The 5,387-nt window shown below is 52.2% G+C and overlaps 1 non-coding gene across 1 annotated transcript; it reads left to right on the top strand.

The window, feature by feature from the left end:
* The first annotated feature begins 446 nt into the window (after positions 1 to 446).
* Positions 447 to 528, top strand: trnas-cga (transfer RNA serine (anticodon CGA)). The gene has a single exon. It is a non-coding gene; the product is annotated as a tRNA-Ser (tRNA).
* Positions 529 to 5,387: the final 4,859 nt, after the last annotated feature.

The raw sequence follows: 5,387 nt of genomic DNA, 5'->3' as shown, positions 1-5,387 counted from the left end.
TGCTCTGTGCTATTTAACTGTTATCTCTGTCGGAACCGTGACTCTGCCGGTGACAAATCTTCACTGTGGTTGTGTCAAACCATTCCCTGTTGTGTAAATGTGTTCCCAGTTGTGGAAATATGATCCGTCTGAAGCAGAACCTATATCCGCCATTACTGAGACTAAATTTCAATTCCAGATTTATTAAATCATGTCACGAAAGGTGAGTTCAGGCCTCTGGATTCCCAGTCCAGGAACATAACCTTGTGTTCCTGTTATCAAAACAGTTCGTTCAGCTCAATATTCTCAATACTGTGAAGGCGTGGCGCCAAATCGAATATTTTTTCTCCACGCAGATTCAATCCCTTCTCACAGAAAGACTGGGATACCGTTCAACGCAATACTGCAATCCCGCGTGTCTGGTTTTACAATGCTTTCTATAGAACGAATTGGCTGTACAGATATCAGCTGCGATGGCCGAGTGGTTAAGGCGTTGGACTCGAAATCCAATGGGGTTTTTCCACGTAGGTTCGAACCCTACTCGCAGCGAAATAATGGCAATCTTGGAGCCATTTGTTCGAAAAATGCAGTGTTGTATCATTTAAGCATCAATTTGTTTCATCATTCAATGTATTCTGTTGAAATGTCATTACACAAAAATCTTCTTGTGCCCTGAAGCTGTTTTCCTCATTCTGCATTCGCTCTGAATTTTCTTATTTGTCAGGACAAGATCACCACCTTCATATTAACTTCATCAGGAACCAGAATTGTGAAAATGTCTGATAACAAAGCAATGTGAAATTTATTTTTGTCACATCTTTTGCCAGAATTTATCATATGTCAGATCTTTTAATGTCTCTTATTTTCAAACTGACCAGCCGAACTGAAAGTTCGAAATAAAGCAGCGCAACAAATTGAAGGCTGGTCAACAGCCGGGAAGGCTGTGGGACTGTGTTCTCTGCTGTGAAACTGTGCTCTCTGCTGTGGAAATGTGGACCAGATGTGATGCAGCTGAGGATGCTGAGTGATGTAACGTGGACATTGTGAAGTTACTGGCCATAAATTTCCGAATTCTATTTTTGTTTTTAATGGACAGTTACAATCCACGTGTTTATTCTGGGACTCAACAATGAATAAAAATGAATCAGTGCTGAGCAGATTCTAACATCCCACACCTCCAGTTTGTTCTTATTGAGAACCCCGTCCTCGATGGAAACTTTTGCTCTCCGAAACAGACCACCGCCTCATGGGAATACAGCAGCGATACCTCCAAGATCTTGATCTGTCACAGGATCACAGAATAATACCAGCCCCTCTTTAGTGTTACTCACACAGACCCGGGGTTTTACCCGGTTACCAGCCTCTTGGTGTACATTTGCTGCAAGAACTTACACAGTGGCCTTTCTCCATTGAGCCTTGGTGCCGGGTACCCCAAGCTTGAGTGCGTCCCTCAGCACGTAGTCCTGGACTTTGGAATGTGCCAGTCTGCAACACTCAGTCGAGGACAATTCTTTACCCTGGAAGATCAACAGGTTACAGACAGACCAAAGAGAGTCTTTCACCGAGTTTATGATCCTCCAGCAGCAGTTGATGTTTGTCTCAGTGTGTTCTCCTGGGAATAGCCCGGAGAGCACAGAGTCCTGTGTCACAGAGCTGCTCGGGCTGAACCTGGACAAATCCCACTGCATCTCTCAAACAAAGAACAATACAGCACAGGAGCAGGACCTTCGGCCGTCCAAACCTGTACCGGTCATGATACCAAACTTTGCCAAAACCCTCAGCACTTCCTTGTGCCGTATCCCTCTCTACCCATTCGATCCATGTGTTTGTCAAGATGATTTTTGACAGCCGTAATGTAGCTGCTTCCACAACCTCCCCTGGCAACGCGGTCCATGCTCTCCCCACTGTCTGTGTAAAAAAACCTGCCTCGCACATCCTCTGTAAACTTTACCCCGTGCACCTTAAATCTATGCCCCCTGGTGACTGGCCCCTCCACCCTGGGAAAGATTGCCTGCCCATTCACTCTATCCATGCCCCTCATAATTTGGTCGGCCTTTATCAGATCACACCTCAAACTCCGTCTGTCTAATGAAAACAGTCCGAGTCTATTCAGCCTCTCCATGAAGTTCACTTTCCAGACCAGGCAACAGCCTGTTAAACCTCCTCTGCCTCCTCTCCAAAGCCTGCACAGCCTTCTGGTAAGGTGGCGACCAGAATTGCGCACAATATTCCAAGTGCGTCCTTACCAAGGTTCTGTACAGCTGCAGCATAACTTGCCAGTTTTTATACTTAATGCCCCGTCCAATGAAAGCTGGCATTCCGTCTGCTTTGTTGACGACCTTGTCCAGTTATGTTGCCACCTTCAAAGATCTGTGGACCTGCGTGCCCAGATCTCTCCGACTTTCTATATTCCTAAGAGTTTTGCCATTTACGGTATATTTTCCCTCTATGTTAAACCTACCAAAATGCATTACCTTCCATTTGTCCAGATTAAACTCCATTTCTCTGCCCAAGTCTCCATCCTATGTATGTCCTGCTGTATCCTCTGACAATTCTGAACACTCTCTGCCGCTCCCACCAACCTTGGTGTCATCCATGAACTTTCACTCTCCAGACCTTACTTGGAAAGGCACATTCCACATGGAGGCGAGTGACCATTTCGCGCCCCCGCCCCCCCCCCCCCCCCCCCGCCCCCAGCCACTTCGAGGGCAGCGTGTGACGGCGTTGAGACTTCGGGAGTGCAGGAAGGATCTGCCGGGAGAGCCCTGCTCACCACCAGCCAAGCTGGGGCTTGGTGCTTGTTTGAAAGTTCTGGTGATGAGATGATCTGCCAGATGCCTCTGAGAGTCCGCTCAGGGGAACCATCTGACATGATCCAAAGTCACTTTTTCCCTAAGGGCCTCGAGGACATTACGTGCAGACCACTGCTTGATCGCCTTGTGGTCAAAGGTGTTTTCCTGAACAAATGTTTCCATGAGGGACAGGTGTTACGACATGGTCCAACTACCAGAGCATCCTGCGGCAATGAGGCCAGACCCATCCTTCGTAACACCGGGGACAGGTAGAACCTCAGTACGTAGTGACACTTGGTGTTTGTGTACTGGGGGTACACGCACAGCTTGATGTAGTCACACACAAAGGTGAACATCAGGGGGAGGCCGGCCTTGTGTATGTTTCTCCCTCCATTTTCCAGAGATTTGTACATGTTGTCCCTTCTGTTTGTATATGGGTCCCTGTGATCTCCAGATGAACCTGATGATGACTCGGGTGACTGCTGCGCGTAGGACAGGGGAATGGGCCAGACCTGCGCCACGTCCAGCAACACCGAGATCCTTCCCATATAATTACTACAGTGCAGGAGGCCATTCAGTCCATCGAGTCCAGAGCGACTCTCTGAAAGAGCAAACCTACCCAGGCCCACTCCCTCGCAACTCCACCTAACACACACACACAGACACAAAGGGCTAATTTAGCATGGCAAATCCACCGAACCTGCGTATCTTTGACTGTGGGAGGAAACCCACACAGGCACAGAATGTCAGGGTCAGAGTGAACCAGGGTCCCTGGCGCTGTGAGGCAGCAGTGCTGACCACTGTGCAGCCCATCATGTTGCAGTTGTACGTGTTGTTCAGCGCGCTCTTTTCACTTCTGTTTGGATTATAAAATGTGGGTTGGAGCAGGCAGGAGGCGGAGCTGGATGATCAAAGACATTTCACTGCTCTGTCTGTCACTCAGTCTGTTCCCCGCCTCTCTCTCTCAGTCAGGTCGGGGCGGGCTGTATAAAAATGGAAAGTGCAGCAGCTCCTCTCTCATTCAGCAGCGATTTGACTGAAGAAGCACCATGTCTGGCAGAGGGAAAGGAGGCAAAGGACTGGGCAAAGGCGGAGCAAAGCGGCACCGCAAAGTGCTTCGTGATAACATCCAGGGCATCACCAAACCAGCAATCCGCCGCCTGGCTCGCCTTGGCGGCGTCAAGCGCATCTCGGATTTGATCTATGAGGAGACTCGCCGGGTGCTGAAGGTTTTCCTGGAGAATGTGATCAGGGACGCGGTCACCTACACTGAACACGCCAAGCGCAAGACCGTCACCGCCATGGATGTGGTTTACGCACTCCAACGCCAGGGCCGCACTCTCTGTGGATTCGGCGGCTGAGAAATTCCATTTGACAATTTAACAAAACCCAAAGGCTCTTTTAAGAGCCGCCCAAATCCTCACATTGAGAGCACTGACCTGAGAATGGCAGCAACATAATGTACCCAGCAGGTTTACGAGTAAGGAGGAAGTGCAGCGTTAAAATAGACCAATATTTCCTGTCATTGATCTCTCTTTTCACGCGACCCCCGCTTGAGTCACGCACCCCCTGCTTGAGACACGCGCCCCCTGCTTGAAACACGCGCCCCCTGCTTGAGATACGCGCCTCCTGCTTGAGACACGCGGCCCCTGCTTGAGATACGCGCCTCCTGCTTGAGACGCGCGGCCCCTGCTTGAGATACGCGCCCCCTGCTTGAGATACGCGCCTCCTGCTTGAGACGCGCGGCCCCTGCTTGAGATACGCGGCCCCTGCTTGAGATACGCGCCTCCTGCTTGAGACACGCGGCCCCTGCTTGAGACACGCGCTCCCTGCTTGAGACACGCGCCCCCTGATTGAGACACGCGTCCCCTGCTTGGGACACGCGGCCCCTGCTTGAGATACGCGCCTCCTGCTTGAGACACGCGGCCCCTGCTTGAGACACGCGCCTCCTGCTTGAGACACGCCCCCCCCTGCTTGAGACACGCGCCCCCTGCTTGGGACACGCGGCCCCTGCTTGAGACACGCGCCCCCTGCTTGAGATACGCGCCTCCTGCTTGAGACACGCGGCCCCTGCTTGAGATACGCGCTTCCTGCTTGAGACACGCGGCCCCTGCTTAAGATACGCGCGTCCTGCTTGAGACACGCTCCCCTGCTTGAGACACGCGCCCCCTGCTTGGGACACGCGGCCCCTGCTTGAGACACGCGCCCCCTGCTTGAGATACGCGCCCCCTGCTTGAGATACGAGCCTCCTGCTTGAGACACGCGGCCCCTGCTTGAGATACGCGCTTCCTGCTTGAGACACGCGGCCCCACCTTAAGATACGCGCGTCCTGCTTGAGACACGCGGCCGCTGCTTGAGACACGCGCCACCTGCTTGAGACACGCGCCCCCTGCTTGAGACACGCCCCCCCTGCTTGAAACACGCGCCCCCTGCTTGAGACACGCGCCCCCTGATTGAGACACGCGCCTCCTGCTTGAGATACGCGCCCCCTGCTTGAGATACGCGCCTCCTGCTTGAGAAACGCGGCCCCTGCTTGAGATACGCGCCTCATGCTTGAGACACGCGGCCCCTGCTTGAGACACGCGCCTCCTGCTTGATACACGCGCCCCCTGCTTG

This window comes from Scyliorhinus torazame, chromosome 24 (assembly GCF_047496885.1).
Source record: "Scyliorhinus torazame isolate Kashiwa2021f chromosome 24, sScyTor2.1, whole genome shotgun sequence".
Taxonomy (NCBI): Eukaryota; Metazoa; Chordata; class Chondrichthyes; order Carcharhiniformes; family Scyliorhinidae; genus Scyliorhinus; species Scyliorhinus torazame.
This window is presented reverse-complemented; position numbering and strand designations above follow the sequence as displayed.